The sequence below is a fragment of the Panthera onca genome, chromosome E1 (assembly GCF_046562875.1).
Source record: "Panthera onca isolate mPanOnc1 chromosome E1, mPanOnc1 haplotype 2, whole genome shotgun sequence".
Classification (NCBI taxonomy): Eukaryota; Metazoa; Chordata; class Mammalia; order Carnivora; family Felidae; genus Panthera; species Panthera onca.
Genome location: NC_138352.1, coordinates 39,795,324 through 39,821,664, shown reverse-complemented (window position 1 = coordinate 39,821,664; position 26,341 = coordinate 39,795,324). Strand labels below are relative to the sequence as shown.

Sequence of the window (26,341 nt, the reverse complement as noted above, 5' to 3'; positions counted from 1 at the left end):
TCTCCCTCACATTTTTGGAGAATGCTCCTGAGACTTTTGTAAGGAAAGCTATTTGTAGTAAGAAGCCTGTCACATGTGAGGTGCCCTACCTGGTAACCACGTCTTTCACAGTTTCTTTGTCTTGTTGCTGCAGTGTTCAGATGCTTTTGATTTCCAGCAGGGTACTTTCGGCTGAATGCTGAGCTGAAACTACAGCAGAATTCATTCTGTATGGGTTACTTCTGCCTTTTGGCTCATTGCTCATGGCTCTGGGGGAGCTCAGACGGAAATGCAGGGAGGGATGAGGCACAGGTAATGCCTGAAATGTATTTCAGGTGGTTGGGCCAGCAACTGATCCATGCTTAGAGAATCTTCTTTCTTTTTTTTCTGGCATGGTAGGAACTGCAAAATAAGAAGAAATGTGCTTTGCTTTACAAACTTTTCGCCTTTCTGGGTTCCCCGTGGTGATCGGACAGTTGAATGAGTAATTGCACTTTTATAGTCACATCATCCCTAATCCTCGGCAACCAGCGATCTGTTCTCTGTCTGTATAATTTTGTCATTTCTGAAATGTTATGGAAATGGATTCACAACAATATGTGACCTTCTGAGATTGGCATTTTTAACTTAGCACGATGCCTTCCATGCAAGTTGTGTGTTGTAGTAGCCCGTTCCTTTTTGTTGAGAAGTAGTGGATGTGCCACAGGTTTTTTTTAGCGATTCACCTATTGCTTGTTTCCAGTTTTCAGAATGTAAATAAAACTGTCACGGACATTTGTTTAGAGGTGTTTTGTGTATACAAGTTCTAATTTCTCTAGATTAAGTGCCTAGGAGTACAATTGCTGAGTCGGATGGTTTATATATGTTTATTTTTTTATTTTATTTTATTTTTATTTATAATAAAATTTTTATTTTATTTTATATTTATAATTCAAAAATGTTTAATTTATACTTATGTATAATTTAAAAATGTTTATTTTATTAATTTTTACTTATTATTTTAATGTTTTACTTTATTTTATTAATTTTTATTTTTTTAATGTTTTATTTATTTTTGCGAGGGTACGAGTTGGGGAAGGGCAGAGAGAGAGGGGGAGTGAGAATTGCAAGCCTGACAAGGTGGGGTGGGGGGGGGACTTCAAACTCATGAACCATGAGATCATGACCCGAGCTGAAATCCAGTTGGATACTTGGGGGCACCTGGGTGGCTCAGTCGGTTAAGTGTCTGACTTCGGCTCAGGTCATGATCTCACAGTCCGTGAGTTCGAGCCCTGCGTCAGGCTCTGTGCTGACAGCTCAGAGCCTGGAGCCTGCTTTGGATTCTGTGTCTCCCTCTCTCTCTGCCCCTCCCCCATTCACGCTCTGCCTCTGTCTCTCAAAAAGTGAATAAACATTAAAAAAAAATTTTTTTAAAGAGTTGGATGCTTGGGGCGCCTGGGTGGCTCAGTCGGTTGAGCGTCTGACTTCAGCTCAGGTCACGATCTTGGCGGTCCGTGAGTTCGAGCCCCGCGTCAGGCTCTGGGCTGATGGCCCAGAGCCTGGAGCCTGCTTCCGATTCTGTGTCTCCCTCTCTCTCTGCCCCTCCCCCATTCATGCTCTGTCTCTCTCTGTCTCAAAAATAAATAAATGTTAAAAAAAAAAAAGAGTTGGATGCTTAACCAACTGAGCCACCCAGGTGCCCCAAATTTCTGGTTAGTTCTTTAGAAATTTGCCTCAGTGAATATATCCTTAAATATGCTGAAAATTGGTTTTACAATGGCCCTACCATCTTATTCACATAGCTGTTTTTTTGTCAAGTGACCTTAGATACCCCACTTCTGGTAATATTACTTAGCTTATGTCACTCATTTAAAAATACTAAAATAGCACGAGAGTGTAATATAAAGCAGGAGGTAAACCCCATCCTTATCAGAAGTAACTACTATGAAATGGTTTTAAACTTTTGAACTATATGTGTTTTGTATCTTCTTTCACTCTATGTGTATGTATATTCTGTGTGTGTGTGTGTTCGTGTTCCCGTAGTCCCCATCTGCTGTTGTGTTAATGCTTTTTTTGTTTTCAGTGGAGAATGTATTATGGGCATTTTGGCTGTGATTTTTTTTTTAAGTGCTTCAGCTTGGGATAGTGTTGTTTTCCTTTTTCTAACCCCTTTTGTTCTCTTATAAAAGGCATGAGAGAAGGCATGAGAGGTACCTTTGAAAGACCTAAACAAAATGTATTTTATTCTTCGTTACATGAGTTTGGGTTGAAATAAGGTTGTAGCTTTATTTGCAAGGAAATCAGCAGAATTCTGGATGTTGGAATCTACCTATCCACTTTATTATAAGTAATGCAAGTTTGATTTTATGAACCTTGAGGGAAGGAAGAGCTGTGAGCACAATAATCTTTGGAGAACGTACAGTCCTTTGGGTATTAGCCTACTCATCAGGGGCTTAATCAGATGGAGTGTTTTCTTAAGTGCTACTGAAATGCACAGTTCAGTCTTTATTTTGAAATCTCTCCTGTCTACTGTCTCTCTTCCATTATTTTGATTACCTTGATGGGACATTCAAGCTGTGCAGCCTTACTCTTTTATTTCCACAGCCTACACAAGCCAGTTTGAAGATTAACTGTAGGTGAACAGGTAGTGTTGTCTACTTGGCCAGAAATCACCCATCCAGATGAGACACATGTCAACAGAGGCCCCATAGACTTGGGCACCTGCGAGAAGGTAACTTAAATCTTGTGGCATTTTAGTAGAAACCAAAGTGAAAAGTCAGAAAGTTTGACTTATGGAAGGCAGGGCATGGGTATGGGAGGTGGCAGGGAGTAGAGAGAGAAAGAGGAGTGTGTGTGGATGTATTTAAAGAGGAGAGTCCAGAGGTACACAGTAAAGAAGAATTGTGAATTCAGGAAATCTTCAGAGTTGAATTACAGAATCTTTGTTCCGAGAGGGTGGTTACTGGGGAATAGGACGTGAGCCTACTAGTCACTTCATTATGAAGCTATGGGAGTTGTTTACGTGATGGAGCTGGAGGACAAGGGCCTGTCCCTGCCCTTCTTCTGTATTAACAACTCAGGAGAGAAAATGAAGAAATAGCTTTGTAAAGGAAATTACACTATCAGACGGTTCCCACATTTCCATCGCCAGGTTTCTAAATTGAGCTGCCCAGGATAGCAGATTGGTCACGTTGCTGACTTCCTTTCCCTCCATCTTGTTATTAGGGCCTCCGACTGTGTCCTGTCAGCTTAGGATTCTTCCTTTTCCCGCAGGCTTGCTACTTTTTCAATTCCCTGACATTTAGGGATCTAGTATTTCACTGTGACTGAGGTAGGCAGTTGCTGTACCCTCGATATTGGATACCCTTCTGAACTATTACACCGCAGTGGATAATCAAATGCCCACAATTACATTATAGACCAGATTCTGGTCACTGTACCATCAGAGACAGACTCACATCACGTGCCCTCACACAGCTGGTTGTGGGGGGGGGGGCGGGTGTTGTTTTGCAGCAAAGTGCTGTGAAGCAGGTTCCCACACCTGAACATGAAAGTGGCTCGTTAAAGATTAAAAGGACTGCCTGGTCCTTCTGGCCCCAAGATGGAATGATCCCCGGCATGGCGACAGCCTCTGTCTCCCAGGAGAGGCCATTTTATACAGGAGGTTTGTGCTTCCAAATGTTACAGTAAGCCTGCATTGGCTGATGCTATGGTGATAAGTTGGCATTTGGGTACTCTCAAGACATATGAGCTATATAGCATCCCATGGTTTGAATTTCTGGGCAAAACTGCCTCATCAGGAAGTCAAAAGCCTCTACTTTCAACCTGTGCCTTTTGGGAGATTTTATCCTTTGTTTTATTTGACTATTCTGTTGAGTCAAGTGAACTTTAATCTTTACAGCCATAAAAATTCCATTAAGCCCCTTGTACTGCATCCCAGGTGTGAAAGTGTCTCAGTATAACGACTGTGGGTGACAGCTAAAATCCTTAAGAGTAGTTAGGGTAATAATTGTCTCTGGAGGCTTGAAGAAAATAATGGTCCAGTTGACAAAATAAATACAGTTCAGTTGTTGTATACTTGGTGATTCTTGTGGGTAAGAGGACTAATGTCTGTGGCATACTCAGGGAGACTGTGGCTCATTTTGGTGGTCTTTGAAACACGACTTTTCATTTTATTGTAAACAGTGCTCGGGGAACATAGCTATATGACTGGTATCTCAAAATATTTGAGTCCCACCTGCATCAGAATCACGTGGGAGCAGGAGATGATTGAAAATTCTGATTCTTGGGCCTCTCCACTTGGGCTAATCCAGAATGTCTGAGGGACTCGGATGAGAAAGAATTATTTTCAGTAAGCACCCCTGTGGATTCTTAAGTACCCCTAGAGTGGATTCTTGAGTATCCTAAAATTTACTGATTTTTCACATTTAATTTCTGTGATTTATTAGATGATAGATGTTTGGTTGATGCTCATCTGTCTTTTTTGAAGGGGAGGTACTCTAGTTTTTTAAAAAAGGTTAGAAGATCCTAGAACTCCAAAGATGAGAATTTGGCAATGTCCCTAATACTCAACAAGCTGAGGCAGCCACTGGTTTCTGGAGACTTGGATTTATCAATTCAACCTCTTCTCCATAAGAGAAAGGATATGGACATTAATAAGATTAATTTTGTTGAAAAGAATAAATGTGCAGTATCCTTTAGGATGTTGGGGAGGGGAAAGTAGGTAAAAGGGAGATGATAAGAGGAAAAAAGTGAGAAAGGGAAAAGATTAGTTAATAAATGGTAAAACGTTTAACCCAGTTTTAAATTACCAATACTTGGGGTGCCTGGGTGGCTCAGTCGGTTAAGCATCTGACTTCAGCTCAGGTCATGATCTCACAGTCTGTGAGTTCGAGCCCCGCGTCAGGCTCTGTACTGACAGCTCAGAGCCTGGAGCCTGCTTCTGATTCTGTGTCTCCTTCTCTCTCTCTACCCCTCCCCCGCTCATGCTCTGTCTCTCTCTCTGTCAAAAATAAACATTAAAAAAATTTTTTTAAAAAAATAAATTACCAATACTTGAATATGTGTTCCTTGTTAAAACAAAAAAATTAAAATTCTCGCGAAACTAAAAATACCTCCTGGATCTCCCATTGCAGCTCCCTCCCTGATGTGTGTATCCTCCCATATCTTTTTGTATGTATTTGGTAATTCTCTATGGATTTGGAAGATGACAGAATCCAGAGATGTGAATTTTTTTTCTCTTTTGACACCTGGCTTACTTAACATTTGTAACGTTAAGATCTCTTGCAGAAAAAAAAGGGGGGGCCTATAAATAGCATTACATATTCCTGTTCGAGAAAAGCAGTGTGAGTGTGTGCAGATATCACACACACACACACACACACACAATCTCTCCTGTGACCACCCATAAAATGTACCTTTAGGTGAGGAATAACTTGTCTGAGTTTTAACATAATGCATTGAGAGAACTTAATAAGCACAAAGCCACAATTATTTTTTTTATTTCTCGTTTTCATATAACCTCCTAGTTTTCATATAACCTCATAAAACTTCAAGTGCCTGAAGCCATTTGTTCAGATTTAGCATCTTTTGAAAGCCCTAAATCAGTGTAATCCTCAGCCTTTCCAGTCTAAAAGAAGGAACTGGGATGGGTATGTATGGTTATATTTTGGGGAAACTGATTGGAACTGTACAGAATCCCAAACCGGGAAATGATAATCTGCCATATTTCTCTTCACCTGCTAATGGTGTTTATTTTAGCAGAATTAGGAGATTCTCATGCTTCTGGCCCCCGTGTTGCTGTTTATATAATTTACATTTACTTCCTGGGTATAGTACCATCTGAATTTTCTCTTCCTTTTTTACAGTTACTAATATAGAATGAGCCAGAAGCCTCTAACAATGTTTTTTCCAAAAGAGGTTTCATATTTGTCCATTACTGTATGAACCTTGAAAGTTGCTCCATACCAGAATGTTGTTTATCATCAACTACAGAAATATTTCTTAAAATGTGGTCCATGAGATAATGGTTGTCAGCTGCTGTAAAATGCTTTTATCATTTGAAAAGAACTAATTAACACATACTGTAGGAAAACTTCTTTTAAACAGCCATTTTCTGAAAAAGAAAATGCTGAAAGGGAGGAAATAAAAGAGAGAACATTTTATAAAACCTTATAAAGCCCAGTGTGGCTAGCCTACTGGAATAATGTAATTAAGGGGAACTAAGCAAGTTGGATAAATAACTTTTTTTTTCTTTAACTAGACCCTTGAAAAGGAATAGAATTAAGTAGCATAGTTATTAAACCCAAAATCTGACGGTCTGCACATACATTTTAATTAACCTAATAACATTTACTGAATGACAGGCTGGGCTGGTAGTTATATCCAGAGTTCATAGCATGTGGGATCTGCCTTGAAGGATGGACAAGGCTTGCAATGGGAGCCTTGAATGCCCATGCTAAGGAAGAGCTGGTAGCCGTGGGAAATTTTGAGCAGGCAACAGAAGGATCTGATACGAAATCTCGTTTCTTTCTTATCAAATGAGAAAACACAGAAAGCAAGGGCTTAATCTTTTGTTTTCTTGGTATAGCACCAAAGCCCGTTCTAGCTGGGCAGGGCAAATTCAATAATAATTAATAGCTTTGATGAACCAGTCATTCTAGAATTGATTATTTAATAAGCTGGCCAATAAATGAGAATCGACCTAGATTTAGGGATTTTTAAATGTAAGTGGTAATACAGTTTTCACACACTCCTGTATTCCTTAAGCATCTGGTAGGTGTGATGGTGGATAATGTAGCTTAAGCTGTGTGTGGCAGCTGATTAAACAAAAAAGCCTTCAGTTATTTCTGTCTTAATTTGAGATTTTGAATTGCCTAAGGAAATAGAAAGGTCAGAGAAGGCCTAGTAGGGAAAAAGAAGAGTGAGCCTGGTCCTGGCTGACAGAAATTCACTCTGATGATTTGACCAGCTAAGGATGACTGGGCAAGTTCCGGAGTCCTCTGACCCAGATGTTCTAATTTGTAAATGCAAAGTGACTTCTTTATCAGCCACTCTGGAGAAATCTTCAGGGCTGTGAACCTGCTACCTTCTGTAATCTTGCTGCCCTGAGCCCCGGGCAGTTCTCAAATGAAACTTTGGAAAGTGACCACTGGAGCCTCCCAGGTAAGGGCTCCAGAGGCAGCCGATCGACCAGCAGGAGGGCCATGAGGAAGCTGCCCCTGGTAATCAGCACTGGATTAAAAAAAAAAATCAGTGGGGCGCCTCTTCTTTTTCGAGGTTGCACTTGATTGTGGTTGGCTCAGGCTGGGTTGTTTGGGAAAGAGGAGTTTTGCCTAGCATGAGTCAGCACTGCCCTGGGTAAACCGCCTGCTCTGTTGCAATCTCGCTTACCAAAGATACATCCCCAGGCGGCACCATTCACTCTGCCTGAAAGCTGCTGCTGTTGGCTCCTGAGATGAGCTCATCTGAAATGGCTCCAAGGACCTCAGCGGCAGGAACTGGAGGCAGCCTGCTCTCTGCTGTGGTAATGTTTTGAAACAGGCAAAACCAGGTAACCCCAGACTGTTTTCTCTTAGTTTCATTTTCATCAGCTAGACTGAGCTGCAGGACGAACTGGGCCAGTCCTTTGTCTCAGAAGTTCGTTAATGCCTTAAGTTTGGGTGTCTTAAAGTCAGTCCTTCAGTCCTTTGGAGGGGGTCTGAAGGGGAGAAGTTTCACTTCATTTGGGATCTGGATGTGGTTTTAGACCTAATTAGACCATTTATTACAGAAACCTTAGAGAAGCCAAACACATCAGGCTTACAGCTTTATCCATCTTTTGCTCTTATAGTTTCTGTCCTATGTTTTTTGAGAAGCAGTTTGGTCAAACTGAACCGTTATTAAAGGAAGAGAGAGAAGCAAAGGTATTTTATTATCTACCTAATCATTGGGAATATCGAATTATAGGGAACGCTGTCTTATCAGTGAGTTTCCATATTTCTGAGGTACTATGAAGCACCTCTCCTCATCCCTAATTTTGATCAGACTACTATTCTCTCTCCCTCCTGCTCTTCACTTCTAACCTTGTTTTAAAAAAAAAAAATTTGGGGCGCCTGGGTGGCGCAGTCGGTTAAGCGTCCGACTTCAGCCAGGTCACGATCTCGCGGTCCGTGAGTTCGAGCCCCGCGTCAGGCTCTGGGCTGATGGCTCGGAGCCTGGAGCCTGTTTCCGATTCTGTGTCTCCCTCTCTCTCTGCCCCTCCCCCGTTCATGCTCTGTCTCTCTCTGTCCCAAAAATAAATAAAAAAAAAACCTTGAAAAAAAAAATTAAAAAAAAAATAAAATAAAATAAAAAAAAAAAAATAAAAAAAAAAATTTTTTTTGTTTATTTATTTTTGAGACAGAGAGAGACAGAGTGCAAATGGGGGAGGGGCAGAGAGAGGAAGACAGAATCTGAAACAGGCTTCAGGCTCTGAGCTGTCAGCACAGAGCCTGATGCAGGGCTCAAACCCATGAACCGTGAGATCATGACCTGAGCCGAAGTTGGACGCTTAACTGACTGAGCCACCCAGGCGCCCCTCTCTTCTAACCTTTTTAAGTCTTCAGCCTCAATGCTAGGCAGTTGTCCCTCTCAAAGTTTGCTTCTGCTCCTTCCAGTTCCCCCCAAGTGGCACATGTTCTTTTACCTCAGGCCTTTAAGGCCTCTAAGGCCTTTACATAAGCCAGCCGTCTCTAAAACACCCTGCCCCAACTTAACCTAGCTACTGGCTTTAGCCCGGAAGTCACTTCTTCCACAAAGTCTCATTCACCGAGACTGGATGAATACTCAGGAGAACACAGAATTTACTCTGACCATAGGGTATATCAAGAATCACCATCTGTTTTCTTAGACTTCTATCCATATTACTTGGCACATGGTTCTCAGGGTAGAATGAGGAAGAACCTATAGTGTACTTCCTCAGCTCTGATCCTCTTACCAAACCGTTTGTTATTTCGGCTTCTACCCACATTACCTTGCTCATGTTTTCCTGAAGAACCCAAGTAAACTCCAGATTACCAAACCCAGTGTTGTGGTTTTAGCCTCCACCTTACTTAATCTCTGCTTGGCATGTGGCAGTGTTGAACCATTCCTTCCCTGCCACCCCCAACCCTCTTCATTTGGCTTTGAGGCTACCTTGTCTCTTCTGAGTTTCCAGTGTCCTTCTATTATTTCTTTATATTCTCTTTTGACTATCCCATAAATGTTGAGATACTCCAAGGCTTTGCCTTGGGTGTCTTTCCACTCTTCCCCGTAGCTTTACTCCAAGGATCTCAAATATACCCATAAATTCAGCTATCCTCAGTATGTCTTACCAACCGGCTGTCTGTCCCACGCTTCAGATCCTTATTTCCAATTTGATAGACTTTGTCCAACTTGACAAACCTACCAGAGTGTTCAAAAGGCATCTTAAATTGTTACATACATTATCTCCACTACCCAGTATCAGTTATCTGCTTGTATTGCTGTAGGTTTGAACTCTGTTAATGATGTCTACCAGGTCTTCCTATTCATACTTTTTAATGCCTCACATCATCTAAATATGCTAAATCCATGGTTGCTTAAACCCTTTTGATTGTATTATTGGAGTACTGTTTGATGTGTGGCTTTCCTTCATTTCCACTGTATTGCATTACTGTACCAGAGGTCAGAAAGTAGACATTTTGTTTAACTAGTCCAATGGCTTAAAATGTGTGTAAATAGTTTTAGGCAGGGCCTGCACTCTTCAATGATTACAGGTAACTGGGATGCCTGGGTGAGTCAGTCATTTAAGCGTCCGACTTCAGCTCAGGTCATGATCTCACAGTTCATGAGTTTGAGCCCCACGTCAGGCTCTGTGCTGACAGCTCAGAACCTGAAGCCTGCTTCAGATTCTCTGTCTCTGTCTCTCCTCCCCCTTCCCTGCTCACGCTCAGCCTCTCTTTCAAGAATAAATAAACATTAAAAAAAAAAAAAAAAGATTACAGGTAACCCTTCTCCCAGATGTTAAATACTAAAGATGTCACATTTTACCTACTTTGCCTCCAGGAATTTGAGTTTAAAACTTGTGGTTGAGACCCTTATCAAATCTTTTTTTTTTTTTTTTTTAAAGACTTTATTTATTTATTTATTTATTTATTTATTGTTTTAAAAAGTAATCTCTACCCCCAATGTGGGGCTCAAACTCACGACCCCAAAATCAAGAGTCTCTACGGCTGAGCCAGCCAGGTGCCACCACCACTCCTGCCCCCTTATCAAATCTTGACTGGGCTTTTGCCACTCTACCATGGGTCTTTCTCTGCTCCTGTCTCCTCCACATTGTTGCCAAAGTTATCATCCTAAAAGCCCAAATCAAATCTTTTCGTTCTCAGGTTTTCAGAGTGCCATTGGTTCCCTGTTTCCAACTTAGCTTGATAGGTGAAGTCCTTCACAATTTGACCCTATCCTACCTATCTCATCTCCTTCCTGTCCCCAGTGATTTCTCTCCAGTCCAACCCCTTCCAAACTTCTCTCATTTTCCGAATCCCTGGTTATTGCACTTTCTTCTAGGACTCTGTGTCTTTTTCTGGTGGCCTCCCCCTCAGACTAGCAAAGTACTCATCCCCCAGGAGACTTACTTCATATGTGAAACCTTCCCTGCCTTCTTCAAGTAGAGTTATTCCTCCTTATTTGGACTTCCACAGTTTATTATTTGGTTTCTTCCAGTAGACTGTTGAATTCCTTGACCGAGCCTGTTCCCTGGCCTAGATCCTGACGCCATCAGACAGTGTTTGAAGTGGGTTCCCAGGGTCCAACCACTAGTCCGAACATTTTTATTAGTCTTGGCAGTATTAGAAAATTCATAAGCTTTCTTATTAGGTGGCAGCTTTTTAGTTCCTATTTGATGAACTTGAGCCCATGGTGCCTATTCCATATATTTCACCTGAAAACATCAGGTAACCATTCAAAGTTGATTTGAATATTTCTTGGGCTTGCTGAAACTTAGTTCTACAATATCACCTACCATTTTTATATAGTACTTTACAAAATTATTTCCCTTGTATCATTTTATTTGATACCTACAATACTCTGTTTTGGGTGGGCTTTATTTATCCCTATTTTACTGGTGATTATAAAGCTACATTTGACATTGAAGCCTACATTCATGTGATACTTCAGAGAGAAAATGTGTTTTTACATTGCTTTAAGCAACTGGTTTGTCTCTTTATAGTTAAATATACCCTGTTGGGTTCTACAAAAAAAAAAGGTGACTTTGCTCAATAGGCAAGTGCTAAAGATCTTGCCTTTTACAAGACCGTTGCCATCAAGGTGGAAGGAGGTACCCTGAGCCCGCCTGACCTACAGAAAGGCCTTGACTGTGGTTAGAGACCTTGACTGAAATTAATGGCGTGCCCACTCCAACCTCAAGCTTTTCTGTTGTATTTCCTATATCTAGAATTTGTTAAAATCTATTTCAATAATGGAGTGTGAAACCAGGTTGATGAGTGAAGGGAGTCAGCACAAGGTGGAGTAAGCTGAACGTTAAGAGCCCAAAAGTTTTCGTAATAATGTCAGCATATGATTGCATTTGTAGGGTAATAACTTCTGTGGTGCTAACATGCCATATTTGGGACTGTGTGGAATTTGAACCAATACGATGAACCATAGAGCAAGGAAATAATCTCTGTTAGATGCTGGCATGTGACCTCCAATTTTTGTCCCCCTGCCCGCACTGCCCCAATGTTTGAGAGGATAAAAATGATTACAAAGTTTAAAAACAAGTCCTATCATTGTAAGTTTAAGAAAAAAAAGGAATGATTTTAGCCTACTGAAGGAAAAGCTAAGGGATGGCTTGATTACCATCTTAAAGTATAAGAATAGTTTTTGCCAGGGGGGTTTTGATTAATTGTTCTTTGGTACTTCAAAGATCTAAGAGGAAATGGGCTTAAATTGAAGGAGGAGTCATTGTAATGAATATGAGGAAGATTTTCTTGATCATCCAAGTTGGGAAACATTTGAATGATTGCTAAAAGAGAGCGTTGAATTTCTGACGATTTCAGTTTTCTATTACTGTGTAGCAAATCATCTTAAAATTTGAGTGGCTTCAAATGGCAACCATTTTATTGCTTATGAATCTGTGAGTTATATTCAGGGAAGAAGGGCATATTGCTTTGCTCCATGTGATTTGACTTGACTGGGAGATCCAACATGGGTTCACTCACATACATGGGCCTCTCTGCTAGCTGTTAGCTGAGACATCTTGGTTCTCCTCCATGAGTTCTGACACTCTCTTGGTCTCTCATCATTCATTAATCAAAATCAGGCTCCTTTTACATGGTGGTTGGTTTCCAAGGTGGCCATAATGGAAGCTGCAGGGCCTCTTAAGGCCTAGGCCTGGGCCTGTTAATCAGTATCTCCTGGAGGGTGTTGGCACATATGAGACAGTCTATGTCCTTTCTCTCAGATAACCTTAAAATGAGGGTGGGGGTTGAGGAAGGGAACAAGACTGATCCAGATAGGTATAACATAAGGCAGAATGGTGGGTGCCTTAAGATAGGCCTGCTGGTCTCCTCTTGCTTCCAGGACCTGATTGAACCCTCCGCCTGGTATGCTCTGCCCTCCAGTCTGCCTAGGCTAAATTATGTCTCATTCATTCAGCACATCATTTAAGGAATGTTTTTTGAAACCTCGCATATTTTTTCTCATAGTTTCTAGCACCTTTTTCCTTCATAACATTTTTTGTTTACAGTTTTTACAATTTGTAATATTTGTGTGATTATTTGACTGATATACAGTAGAAAGAAATATGTCTGCTTTGCTCTCCAGTAGCTAACATAGTACCTGCCTCATAAAAGGCACTCAGCAAGTATTTGTTGAATGAATAAGTGGTTGATTGAATGCATGCATGAATGAAGTGATACTTGAATTCAGTTTTAAAGGGTGATTAGAATTGTGGACAGGTGGAGCAAATGACTGGGAAATTCATGGTTCTGAAGTGGAGGTGTAGATTAAATTGCTCATGTAATTCTAGAAGATGAGAGGAACTGGTTTGGGTGGAGATGAAGGGTTTGGTTTTGAGTGTATTTGCTGTGCTAAATTTGAGGTATGGATATCTAGGAAGCATTTAGAAGTCAGGTGCTGACACTGAAGGGTGAGAACTGATTCCAGATATTTAGATTTGGGAGTTATCTGACTAAAGTCTGTGGAATCCATTCATTCAACACAGACTCCCCAAGCCCCGACTGTGTGTCAGAAAACTGTGTTACAGGGCAGGTGAGCTCGAGTCTCGCTGAAGAGGAGCCAGCTTGGTGAAGAGAGCTATGGAGAATGTTCCAGGCCTAAAAGGAACCACAAGTGGGCAGACCTGGGCGGGGGGGCAATAAATCATCCTTTTCTTTTTGAGGACCTGAAAGGAGGATCACCAGGGGATTAGGGTGAGGTGAATGGGGGAACAGGGCAGCAATGGGGGGCGAGGTAAAGCAGGAGAGAAAGGCAGGCCCCATATCATACAGGCCTTTGTGGGCTCTATGGGGAGTCTAAGCTTTACCAAAATAAGCATGGTGGTGGGAAAGTCACTGAAGGTTTTAAAGCAGGAGAGTAACAAGCAGTATGTTTTTTTGTTTTTTGTTTTTGTTTTTTAAATGAAAGGTGATCCTGAGTACTGTGTGGAGAAAAGAGAGTGGCAAAGAGGGGGCCAGTCAGGAGGTGTTTGCCCTAGTTCTTGAGAAAGATAATGGTACGTAGGACAGGGTATGGCAATGTATAGAGTGAGAATGGGATATTTGTAGGATAGATTTGAAAAGACCCAGTAGAATTCACTAGAGAAGGAAAAGAAGAATGGTAAGTACAGAGTCCTAGGGGATACTTAGGGGGCAAAAAGGAGGAGCCAGGAAGGACTGGGAGAAAGATTGGTCTTTGAAGTCAAAGGGGAGTCTAGCTACTGCACTTTCAGTGGAAACCGAAGGGGAAGAAGGAGCCAGAAGGAAGAACCCGGGTAGGTCATTGGTATATGGCGCTGCAGGGAGGTCAGGAAGGTGGAGGATTTAGGGAAAAGTCATGCGTCCAGCCATCAGATCTTTGGTGACCTTGGAGAAAGGGCTTTGGGTAAGATAGTGGAGCTAACAAATGAGTGTGTGACCTGGAGGTGAAGCAGAGCACCACTCTTTGTTGGAGAAGTAGGGAGTTCGAGAGAAAGGGAGACTAAGCGGAGAGCCCACTTGTGCAAACTTGCACAGAGAAGCATATGTGTGGAAACAGGTTTATAAAAACTTTAGTGGACCAGTGTTTACCGAGCATCTACTCTATGCCAGTTGCTGTGCTAGGAACTATACCGAGCCTGTTCTATTTATCTTTGTTTTTAAACAGTTTGCCTAATAGTGTAGTGACCTCCAAAATGAATTTCTAGATTCTAAGGTATATAAGAACTTCCTTTGGGGTATAGGAAGGAGACATCAGAACTAAGTTTTTTATTGTGTGTTTTAATTTTTTTTAATGTTTGTTTTTGAGAGCGACAGAGGGTGAGTGGGGAAGGAGCAAAGAGAGAGAGAGAGACACACACACACAGAATCCAAAGCAGGCTCCAGGCTCTAAGCTGTCAGCACACAGCCGGACGCCAGGCTCTAACTGAAGAACCGCGAGATCATGACCTGAGCCAAAGTCAGACACTAAACCGACTGAGCCACCCAAGTGCCCCAGAACTAAGTTTTTAAAAATATTTTTATTTTACTCTTTGAAATTTCTTCTTAGTATTATGTTTTAGAAAGAACACATTAGGGGCACCTATATTACATATAGATATATTGGAGATGTGCTAATTTTTTTAACTGATGGTCAGAAATGGTGCTCTCCTGGTCTACTGAATAAAGGGGAGTTTTTGAGATGGAAAGAAAAGAAGAGGCAGAAAGGGGGGTGGGGAATCAGCATACCAGGTAGTTTGTACGTTGTTTTAAACCTGTCCAAAACCCTGTGATGCTATTTCCGCCATTTACAGACAAACTGAGGACCAGAGACTAACTTGCCCGACGTCACACAGCTAGTTAAGTGGTAGAACTGGAATTTGAAGCCAGGTCTGTTTTGCTTGAAAGTCTTCTTACCTGACATATTTTCCCCCTCCCCTCGTCTGCTTGATGGCTCTTTCATATTTTTCCATTTAATTCTCACATCTTAAAATACACATTTTGGGTGTCCGTGGGTGGCTCAGGCGGTTGACTGTCTGACTTCGGCTCAGGTCATGATCTCATGTTTTGTGGGCTTGTGCTCCCATCGGGCTTTGCGCTGACAGCTCAGAGCCTGCCTTGGATTCTGTGTCTCCCTCTCTCTGCCCCAACCCCCTTGTGCTCTGTCTCAAAAATAAATAAACATTAAAAAAAATTAAAAATGAAATCCACATTTTGCAGTTGAAGAGTCTGAGGCAAAGGTAAACGATTAGCACGTGGTCCCATATCTAGGGTAGGGCACCAGTGGCGCGGCGCGCCTGATCACCGTGTTCTTCCCAAGGTACCACCACTGCCTCAAAGTAAATAGTCAGAACCCTGTTGAATTGTTTCGGTAAAGTAGGTGAGGCAGTTGCTGGTTATTCGACCAAGGCGTGGAAGAGGGGAGAGAGATTGGTTGGGCTTACACAACTGTGTAAGAAAACAGTACTACTGTGTAGAAAACAGTAATAGTTCCCACTTTTTGAGCATTTTGTGTTGTTAAGGGCTTGCATTAATTACCTCATTTAGGGATTCCATTTTACAGAAGTGGACGCGAAGATTGGGAAAGTTTAGCACCTTGACTGAGGTCACGTAGGAAGACTGTGAGTTCTGTCTAACTTCAGGCCCCATGTCCCAAACCCTGCTGAACACTGCTCTTTGGAAAGTTCCTGTGGAGACATCAACTAACGATGAATAAAAGATTTCTGAGGCCAGTGGTGGCTTGGTCCCAGTTGTATGAATTTGTGGGGTACCCAGTAAATAAAGTCTTCTGACGTTTCTGTCATACTTGGTAGCTCAGGTGTGGAGAGGTTGGGGAGTTAGAAGGGAAGAAAACCATAGAATAAGAGTTCAGTAAATCAAGAGACTTCAATAAATCCTGCCTCAGGGTGTAGGACTGGTGGATTGCAATGGATTGTGGTGTCGAAGAAAGTTGTGTTTGAAATTCATTTTTATAATAAATGTGGTTCTGTTTGATGCAAGGTATGTTGGGATAGGAGGCAAGAATGCAAAGATGATAAGATGGGATCTTTGACCTCTAGAAGGTCAGAGAGAGAGAAAGTGTTTGACTGTGGTGCATGATTGAAGGGTATGGAGCGGTAGAAGGGGAAGAAGTATGGGGAAGTATTCTACAGACTGGCTTGTTGTAGATCGAGGGTGGCACTAGGTAGGGCCGGCCCAGCGGGTGCCATCTGTTTCCTCAGGAAGACCCCTCAGGGTTTCGGTCACTACGTCTTAGGTCTGGTTCAAGGCACAACATTTGTCTTGTTTCGTGCCTGGAAATGATCAGTCTTTTGGGGACAGCACTGTATTCAGACTTCAGTGTCTGTGATCAGAAAGGAATGACAACTTATTATTTTAGAGTGACTGAGGCCTTTCCTATTGACAGGATTCTGGATTTTGCTAGGGTATTGCTTTTCTATATCAAGAGATCTGAGAAATGAAATTTAATAATACCACGCTTGATGAGCATGGAATAATAGAATAGTTTGTGAGGGAAGTTAGAAAAAAAACAAGCTAGGATTATTGATTGCCTGGGGCGCCTAGGTGGCTCAGTTGGTTAACCGTCTGACTCTTGATTTTAGCTCAGGTCTTAATCTCCAGGTTTGTGGGGCCTGTTTGGGATTCTCTCTCTCCCCTCTCTCCTGTCCACCACCCCCATCAAAGTAGGTAAATAAACTAAAAAAAAAAAAAAAAGAAAAAGAAAAAAGATTGTTGATTGCCTACTATATGCTCAGTTTGGTACTGAGTGCTTTTGCATAGAGTAGGACATTTAATTCTCCCAGTGGGCCAATTATCCTCAGTTTATAAATAAAGAAACCAAAGCTCTAAGCCGGTAAGAGGATAAACTGAGATTGGAACCCAGTCCCTCCAGTTCTAAGATCCCATACCCCTAACTGCTGCTGTACGCAGTTCCCGTTTAAGCTTCATGAGCAGACCTTGTCCCACAGGAGAGAAGATGGTGTGCCACCTAGTTGAAGTATTTCTCTGCCTTGGGTTATTCTGGACTCAAAATGGCCCCCTCTGTTTTTTTCTAGGTTTTTCTAAGTTTGTTGACCACATTTTGATGTGCTTGTGTTCTTTTTATTTTTAAGTAATCTCTACCCCCAATGTGGGGCTTGAACTCATAATTATCCCCAAGGTCTAGAGCCATGTGCTGTACCGACTGAGCCAGCCAGGCACCCCAAAGTGGTCACATTCTTTATTTAAATATGTGAATACCATCACCCAAGCCCTTTTGTCTTCCTGTCTTCTTGCTTTTAGTTTGGGAGACATTGTATCTCTTTGGAGGTCCTAATCTGTACACATTGATTTTGCATTAATTTTATTATCTTAATTTTATGGGTCATGAGATTCCTCCAAGCTCCTAACTTGTCACCCTCTCTCCTTCCTCTTCCTTCTCCACTGGATTTAAACTCAAATTCTGAGTCTGACTTTGGAATACTTGTCTGGCTCCAGTCCAGCTATCCAATTTAGCTGTGGCTCTATGGATTGCTAACTGTTATTATTACCATCCCTCCCTTCATGCCCACTTACAGCTCAGATCAAATCCAGTTTCTCACTGTACCTCTGTGTCCTTGATTTCATACTTGGGTGTCCTTGCTTTTCTGTTGTGCTTTTGGCTTAGAGTGTCATTCTTCCTGTGAAGCCTCTTTGTCTGATCCCTCCCTGGGAGTAATCACTCCTTCCTCTGGGTCTCATAGTAGAGAATTCTCTTTTATGGCACAGTACACTTTCTGCTATATATTTCAATAGTTTGTGTACATGCCTTTATCTCCTACTAGACCATAACCTCACTGAATAGATTTATCCGGATGACCTTTGTATCTCCTCTAGTGTCTAATTCAGTTCCCTGCACGTAGTAGGCATTCGATATCTGTTGGATGAATAGGTAAATGGAGAAGCAGAACTAAATTTTTTTTTAAATATTTGCTTAGAGAGAGAGACAGACAGAGCCATGAGTGGGGCAGGGGCAGAGAGGGAGGGAGACACAGAATCCAAAGCACAGAGCCTGATGCCGGCTTGAACCCACAAACCGGAGATCATGGCCTGAGCTGAAGTTGGACATTTAACCAACTGAGCCACTTAGGCGCCCCTCCTGAAGCAGAAATTAAGATTTAAGTTTCTGCTCATTGATTTGGATTCTGCCCCCCGCCCCGCCTTTTTTTTTTTCCTTTCTCATTTCTTTTTCTTTTCTGTTAAACTTGCTGTGTTTTCCTTTGTACTGACTCACCGAACTTGTCTTTACCACTCCTTTTTCTTACTCAGATTTTGCCTCATTTTTTCCCCATTAACAATCACTGTGTGGGAGTGCCACAAGCTGCTGGTCAGATTGTCTCCATCCTTTTGTGGCTTTATTCTGTACAGGAATCATATGACCAGCATGAGAACCGAGTGGTGACTACATTAAGATTTTAATAAAAAGACCATGTGTAAAGAGAACAGTCCTTAAGGTTTGTTATTTAGCTTGCAAATGGGAAACTTTCCGATCCACATTTCAAGGGAAGGGAAAAGAATCCTTGGGTACTTGAGAGGTAGATCAAGGCATGTATTCACACTGTGGATTTGTGGGGTGTTGGAGGTGTCTTTTTTGACCAAAGAAATAATGCCAAAGCCACAGAATAATGCCAAAGAATTATTTGACCAAAGAATAATGCCAAAGCCACAGAAGCTTCCTCTCTTAGTGTTGAATCCTGGAATCTACAGCTGGAAGAAACATTAGGGATTTGTGTCGTTCAGCCTTCCTGTTTTCCAGATGAGAAAACAGACCCTAGGAGGCTAACCGATGGGTCCATAAAAACTGGGATATTTGTTGGCCCAGCATTTATTCCCAACACTGAATGTGGCTTGTGGGGGACACCACTAACTCTTTGAAAGCGGTGAAAATTTCACTTCACATGGAGGCTTCAGGTCTGTAAAACCAGAAGGCTTTTGCTGCCAAGTGGACCCAGATTGGTAGCAGGTTGGGTTGGGGGCAGTGTTCACCAGAAGGGCCCTTTTAAGTGTTGTGATCACTAGGGTGGTTCCCTTCTGGGCATCTGCTCAGTGGGGATTTTGGGCCGACAGAAACCTGTTTCTTCTACATTTGAAAAGAGACCCACGTTTAATAATAAAAACATTTCCAATCTTCCTTGCTCTTTTCCCAGCCTTCATATTTCACGTTTTGTTTCAGGCGTGACTTTCTTATCTCAGCGCGTGTTTGTGTTCAGTTTTTATTATTTAGGTCAGGCGTCAGTAGGAAGCGTAGGAGAGACCGAAAGTGGCTCAGGAGCTCATGATTGTTTTTTTGGTGCTCTTCAGGTGAATCTTTTTTAACCCAACTCATAGAACAGATGTTGTCAGTGGACTGCTGTTCAGTGAACCATTTGTTGGCAGATATGAAAGGTTACCTGTTTTGTGGCTAGGCAGCAGCAGAGTAAATAGATCAGACTGCCCAGAACAGGAAGTCAAGTGCAAACAGGATGTGCTTGTCTTTACTGTAACTTTGTGTATCTGTGTTTTGAAACTTGGTGTGGTTAAAAAGTCAAGACTTCTAGTATTTGAGCTTGACCAAAGATGTCTCTGTTTCTGGTTTGAAAAGGTGGTAAGGCAACTAACTAGTCCTTTACTGCCCTTGCCTGTATACAGGTACACATCTTTCTTCTAGGGATTAAGCCATTCTTCCTGGTGCATGATGGTTTTTCCTCCCTTACACCGTATTGCATCCATATGTTTCATAAAATGAAACCACTGAATTGCCTGCTGATGTGTTACTTTTGGTAGATGAGCGATCCAAGCTGTGCTTGGCTATTTATTTCTTAATAACAGTAGAAAATCTTAGCCTATAATTCCCCAGCCTTTTAAATTACAGGTTCCTTTTGTTGGATTCCAGGATTTCTAGCACACCTTTTGAGTGCTTCCTAAGTGTGGTAGTTTACAAATTACCCCCAGGCCTTTTTAGTCTTTGAATTGAAAATTTCCTTGAATGTTGGAGGCTGGATCTAAAGCTAACTGCTGAACTGTTTTACCCCTGTAGGCATGTTTCTGGAGAAGAGATTAAATAAGCAGTTTGCTTGTTGGGGAGGTCACTCAGCTGGTAAACAATCTTAGGAACCTCTATTTGATAAACCCCTTCTCATTCCTCATTGCTTCCCACTGCTGAAATCTGCTTTATTACGTTCGTTAGGGAACTGGATGGTCTATAGAATAATTCCCTTTGGGAAGTAATCTTGGGATCTTTGTGGATTATCATAACCACTTGAGCTATTTCAGAACAGGTCCATTCTGGTGGTCTCAAACCATAAACTAATGAATATGGAGCAGGTACAAGTCTGGGTAATGTTTTTTGTGCAATCCACATCCTTGCCACATTGCAGACTATCCTTCCACTTTTCTTGTTTTTAAGTATTTATTTATTTTGAGAGAGGGAGTGTGCACTTGTGCACGTGAATGTGGCCAGGGGGTTGGGGAGGGGGTAGTGGCAGAGAGGGAGAGAGAATCCCAAGCAGGCTGCATTTAGAGCCCTATGCGGGGCTCAAACTCACGAACCGTGAGATCACGGCCTGAGCTGAAACCAAGAGTTGGGTGCTCAACTGACTGAGCCACCCAGGCACCCCTGTCGTTCCACTTTGTAATTCCAGGAGCAGATGGGTAAAGTGGCACATGTTGGCATCAATGAGAATAGCATTACAGTATCAGTATTATGATAGACCGATATCAGCACAGGTGTCTCTTTTCTTGACTCTCGCAAGGAGTGGTAAATATGAGCCAGTTTGCACTTCATTGTGGGATATACAGGCAAAGAATAAAACCCGAAGACCAGGTTAAGCACAGGTGTTCTTACCAAGAACATGAAGGATTTCTTTGTGGTATGAGGTGAACTAGAAATCTCCATTTCTGCCTCTTGGGAGAGATAGTGGACATATCACATCCTGGCAAGAGCAGAAAACATTTCAGAGAGTCAGCATAATTTCTAGATTGAGATCAAACATCAAACCAAGCCAAAGGTCTGTGGGAGGAAGGGGGTGGTTAGTCTGAATTTATCCTGGGTTTATCACAAACTCCCATCAGACTTCAGCGCAGCACATGCAGTTATGGGGCACCAGGTGGGGGCCAGAGGTGTGTGTGTGCTCAGTCCTCTGCATCAGGTGGACAGAAGGGTTGAGCTGAGGGAGAGTCTCCAGTAACTGAGCCGTGGGAAAACTGGCAAACTTGTTGGCAAAGCGGTGGACTTGGGACGAAGTGTAGCAGGCTGGGCTGCGTGAAGGGAAAACCACCTCCAGACCCCCTCTGCCCCTTCAGGGATTATAAAGTTAAGAGCTGGTGGGAGGGGCCTGAGTGATTTAGTTCTTGGAGGATCATTAGAAAACTAGACTTTGCCTGATGAAAGAAAGGTATTAGCAGGTCTTGAAAAAAGCAGGTAGAGGATAGAGCAGGTAAATTTTGTCCCTTTAAAGAACCTTAAAACAGCTTTTCTTTAAGTTACTTGTAGCCAGCTTTTATTGAGTACCGTTCTGTGCAAGGCTCTGGAGTACATGCTTGACCTGCATTATTTTAATCCTTTCAATTATCCTTTCAACGTAGCAAGCTCTGTTGTTTTTGAGAAAAATAACGTTTAAGGGGATTAAATAACACCAGGGGCTAGAGTCCTCAGTTGAGTTCACGCCACTGTACTTTTAGCCGCAGTTTTGTGCTGTCCACTTTGGAAAGGCAGACAGGGTCATTTTGACCCTAGACAGAATTCACGCCCTGAAGCGCTGCCTTTCCCCAGGGCATTGCATGTGGCAGAAACCCTCTCAGTGAATCCCTGGCTTCCTTATCCTGGTGACTCAGTAGTCCCATCACCGTGATAGTAGCTCAGGAGAACAACTTCTTGGGTCCAGAATAGCCTTTCTGGTAAATCCTGTTTTCTGCAGGAGAGTTCAGAGGGATCAGAATCTCTTTATTCTTGATGAGCTCTGTCATCAGTTTTGATGGAAGAAGGATCCTGTGGTAATTAAACCACAGGTCCATTTATTCTGTTTTCAGCTTGTTTGAAGACTCCTCTGAACTGCTTTCTTTCCTGATTGACTCGCCCTTTGGGGCAAAATGCCTGGGCTGAAATTAAATGTGTAGGTTTCTCTGCTGCAGTGTTCAATCTGTCATCTCTCCTGAACGCCACACTAAGAAGCAGCCATTTAATTGGTCAGACCCCGAGGGTGAGATTTTGGCACAAGGCCATTGGTTAGAATTACTTTTCCCTGAACTTCGCAGCAGATGCTGAGGTCCCTCTGCAAGTATTTGTCATAGACTAGTTGAAACGAGGGAGTTTTCAAGAACATTTATAACTTGGATTATTGTGTATGTTTTTCACTTGTTTACAACAGTTATCACTTCAGGAAAAGAGCTCATGTATTACTAGCGAAAAGCGAAACCTCCCTCCTTTCCCCTTCTTCATGCTGTCATTTTAACGCTTTGTGTTCCAAGACCCTCTGCCGTGGTTCCTTGTGTCCTTGTGTCCTGCTTCTCCCTCCCCTTGCTCGAGCTGCGCACATCGGTAGCGACTGGCAAAGCTCTGCTTAGACCTGGGTGGATCTGGTAGAGTCTCTTTGATTGTCTAGCATTGCTTTTCTCTGTTGTTTCTCTTCTCCATGTGTTGATTTCACTTTAATTTGTGCTCTCTGCAGTTCTTATCACTGTGCTATTTATTTCCAACCGAAGCCGCTGGGAGGTCACTGAAGGCTTCTGTGCCTTTCGATGCAGGGAGGGGATGGACGTGCCGATCCTGTTCATCCTCGAGGTTTTCTGGCTTTCTAATGCTATCGTAACTGGCAGTTTTAACATGTGTCTGTTACTTCTAGAAACTCAGTCTGTTACCATTCTTAGCAGACACTTTAAAAACTTAATCCTCAGCAAGTGTGAGGTAGGCATGTACCTATTAAGCCTTTCCCTTAACATACTGCTATGGTCATTTGGGTTTAAAACCCTTAATTTGCTCATCACCCTGTAATCAGGATTGTAGAGTTTTCAAGCATGAATTTCTCTCTCTCTCTCTCTCTCTCTCTCTCTCTCTCTCTCTCTCTCTTTAAAGCTCTGTTGCTGTTATCATTAATAAGACTTCAACAAATACCTGGTGATCACGTTTACCTGGCACTAAGGCTGGGAATTAAGCTGTAAAGTAGACTCTTTTCCTGTTTCACTCCCTAACCATGGGAGAAGAATACTTGAAAAAAAAAATTACACAAATTGTTAGCCAATTGATTAAATGCAGTGCTGCTAGAATGCTCATCCCCTCAGAATGTAATCACCATGTGGTGAAGGGACCTTGCCTGGTTTTGTTCCTCTTGGAGTCCCCAGCACCTGGAAGAGAGCTCTGCAGAAAGTAGCGCTAAGCAGACAGTCAGGTGAATGAATTAAAGTTCTTGGGAGGTGTACGAGATGCTGTGGGAGCACAGACAGGGTCAGAGGAGGTTTTCCTGAGGAAGTAAATGCTGCATGAAGAGGTCAAGGTCGAGGGTATAGCGTGAGGGAGGTTCCTGAAAACCCACATTAGCTTGGTCTTTGAGGGGTCGACGGAATAGCAGGGTAGCTGGAGCTAAGAGCAAGGAGAGCGAGGCCCTGATTGCCAAGGATTTGCTTTCATTATTATTTAATGGGTACCAGTGAAAACACTTATTAAAAGGAGAGTAATAGAGCATTAGGTAGTTGAGACAATGAACTGAAAAACCCCTCCTCAGCTGGAACCAAGGTGGGCAAGGATGGAAACCGAAACATCTTAAATATTGATTAAGGGCTCTCTATCTTTAGAAAGTTGGGGGTCTGTTCATAGCATCAGTACCCCAAAGTTGTAGTGGGTCGGAAATGCAGATGGCCTACTGGATGTATAAATTAAAATTCTGTATTCCCGGAGATGGTTTGTCTGCCATCCCTTTTATAAGGTCCTCAAGTGTTGAAAGGTTGGCTCGGCGGGTAGGTGGTTTCCACTGCCTCTCCTATGGTCAACTCATTTACCTTGCTCTCCAGCACACAGGCTCTGTTAGTAGTGCTGTGGGGAGGGAGTTGTGGGTGGTGAAAGCATCGCCCTCTTTCTGTAGGGCCACAAATTAATCACCCCTAGCTGTATGACCCAACCCGAAGGGCCCAGCCTCTTGATTTACAAAAAGAACATTGTAATTTTGATGTTTGCAGGATTATTGTATTAAATGAGACAACAGATGCCGACAAAAAACTCAGGTGTTTTGTAGTGTTTTTACTTTTCCTGAAAAAAATACTGTTTTCTAGGATCATCTGAGAAGGGATTTCTGAACCCCTGAGTCTAAATACCTCCTATTTTCCCCTTGTCTACCCCTGAAATAACAGCACAGGAAATTCTTTCTCTCACCTAGAGCTTTGATCCTTTATATTAAAGTAGAACTTGGGAACTGGAGGACATAGGAGTCCTAGTATCTTTGAAGTCTGACATCTCAGAATGAATAGGGGCCCTGGGAGCTGGTTTGGAGAGAGGCAAACATTGAATCCTCCTTAGCCCCATGCCTTATTATAAGGCCAGCCATTTACTGAATGTCTAGTACCATCTTCTGCTCTTTTTGTAAGACTAAAAATTAGCTCGTAAAGTACGCTCCCTCTTTATACTGAGCACCTACTCTGTGTCCAGCTTGCGAGGTACAGGCAAGTTTATTCCTGTTCCACCGAAGCTCAGAGAGCCCACTTTCTCAAGCTCATTCCGTTACTCCTTGTTAGAGTTGGATTTAAGGTCACATCTGACTGAAGCTAAAACCAGAGTAATATGTAGTTGGGAATTTTTTTTCCCCTTTTTTTGTTTTTGAGAGAGAGTGCGAGCGAACAGGGGAGAGGGAGAGAGAATCTGAAGCAGGCTCTGCACTTTCAGCTCAAAGCCTGACGTGGGGCTCGAACCCACGAACCCTGAGATCATGACCTGAGCTGAGGTGGAATGAATGCTCAACCGACTTGAGCCACCCAGGTGCCCCGAGAATTTTTTTTTTTAACTCTTGTATTTTCTAAAAATTTAGCCCCCAAATGAAATGCCTAGCTAGGAAATATGCATTATCCACTCCCCACATCCTAAGGACTGCTTGGGAGGATGGACAATGTCTATTAGGATTTAAAGCCTTTGGAAATGTTTTCGTCTGCTGTGTTCCAGCCTTGTGACAGATCCCTTGTTTATGCCCAGCCCAGACACCACTTTACCAGGGCTGCTGATCTGATTCAGGCCTTGGGTGTTAGAGTTCCATAATATACTTGTCTTCTCTGTGACTTAGGTGTTCTGAATTCTTTATCCTAAAGTAAATATCTCAGAAATAATGTCCGTATCACAGAGAACATGCTTCACTCTCCCACGCCCAGCAAGTGAGACCAGTGTGTAATATGGTGCACTTGTGGGTTGCTTACTCACAGATGCAACAGTGGCCCTGTTTCATGCTCATGGTGTTGTCTGTCGCCAGCCCTTTAAACCTTCCCCAGCCAGGGTGGTTACCTTAGGCAGGTTTGCTGGAAAATTCAAGTTGTGACTTTGAGTTTGGGTTTTAAATTAAATAGTTTTGAGGGATTTCAAGTTTCTTTTCAAACTTTAGAAGTGAGCAGCCTTCCAAGTTGAGAGATGATTGTAAATTTCAGGTGAGTTCTCAAGATAAGGATTCTTTATCGTGTGGGTGGTGTGATCAGCTGTGCCGGAGCCCCACCTAACCCAGTCCCTTAGGTGGTAGGAGACTCAAGCTTTGGGGCACCAGAGAGAAAAAGCATGAGACGTTTGGGGCTTTCTGGCCCATAGTCACTGTTAAACATCTAGGCTGTTGCCATTTTAGAATTGTAACTTAAAGTTAAATGATAATTTCTTTTAGCACGTTATTTATTGATCAGTGATCACTTACTGTGGGTTAGGCACTTTCTGAATATTATTTTTCATCCCTACAGTTACCTCCCAACGCAGGGATTATCCTTTTTATAGAGGTGAGAAAACAGACTCAAAAAGCTTAAGTTACCTGTCCAAGGTTAGCTACCCTTTGTTTTTGATAAAGGGCTTTTTTTTCATAGTCCCTTTATGTCACTATAAATATTGACAAAATGCTTTGGGCCCTAAGGAGAGGTAACTAGTACTTGCCTCATTGGCTGTATTGATAAAATACTTGAACGTTCTTCTGACCTCTGTTTGTTCATTCCACCAATTATTTGGGTGCCTGCTGCAAAGTGGCACGGTGCTAGATGTGGATAAAAAAGTGAGGACAGGTGGGGTTCCTGGC

General features: G+C 42.4%; 1 protein-coding gene across 8 annotated transcripts in view; it reads left to right on the top strand.

Moving 5' to 3' along the window:
* The window catches only part of RFFL (ring finger and FYVE like domain containing E3 ubiquitin protein ligase), a 67,673-nt gene that overhangs the window by 12,726 nt on the left and 28,606 nt on the right, over positions 1 to 26,341 (top strand). Inside the window, exons 1-2 of one of the 8 annotated variants that reach the window (XM_060646684.3) lie at positions 5,055 to 7,122; positions 7,368 to 7,510. The exons of 4 other annotated variants lie outside the window; for them this stretch is intronic. The gene's annotated coding sequence lies outside the window, so the exon portion shown is untranslated. Of the gene's footprint in view, positions 1 to 2,562; positions 2,690 to 5,054; positions 7,123 to 7,154; positions 7,511 to 26,341 lie in introns of those variants that run through there. 3 more of the 8 variants (XM_060646689.3, XM_060646691.3, XM_060646688.3) reach the window with 3 other exon arrangements.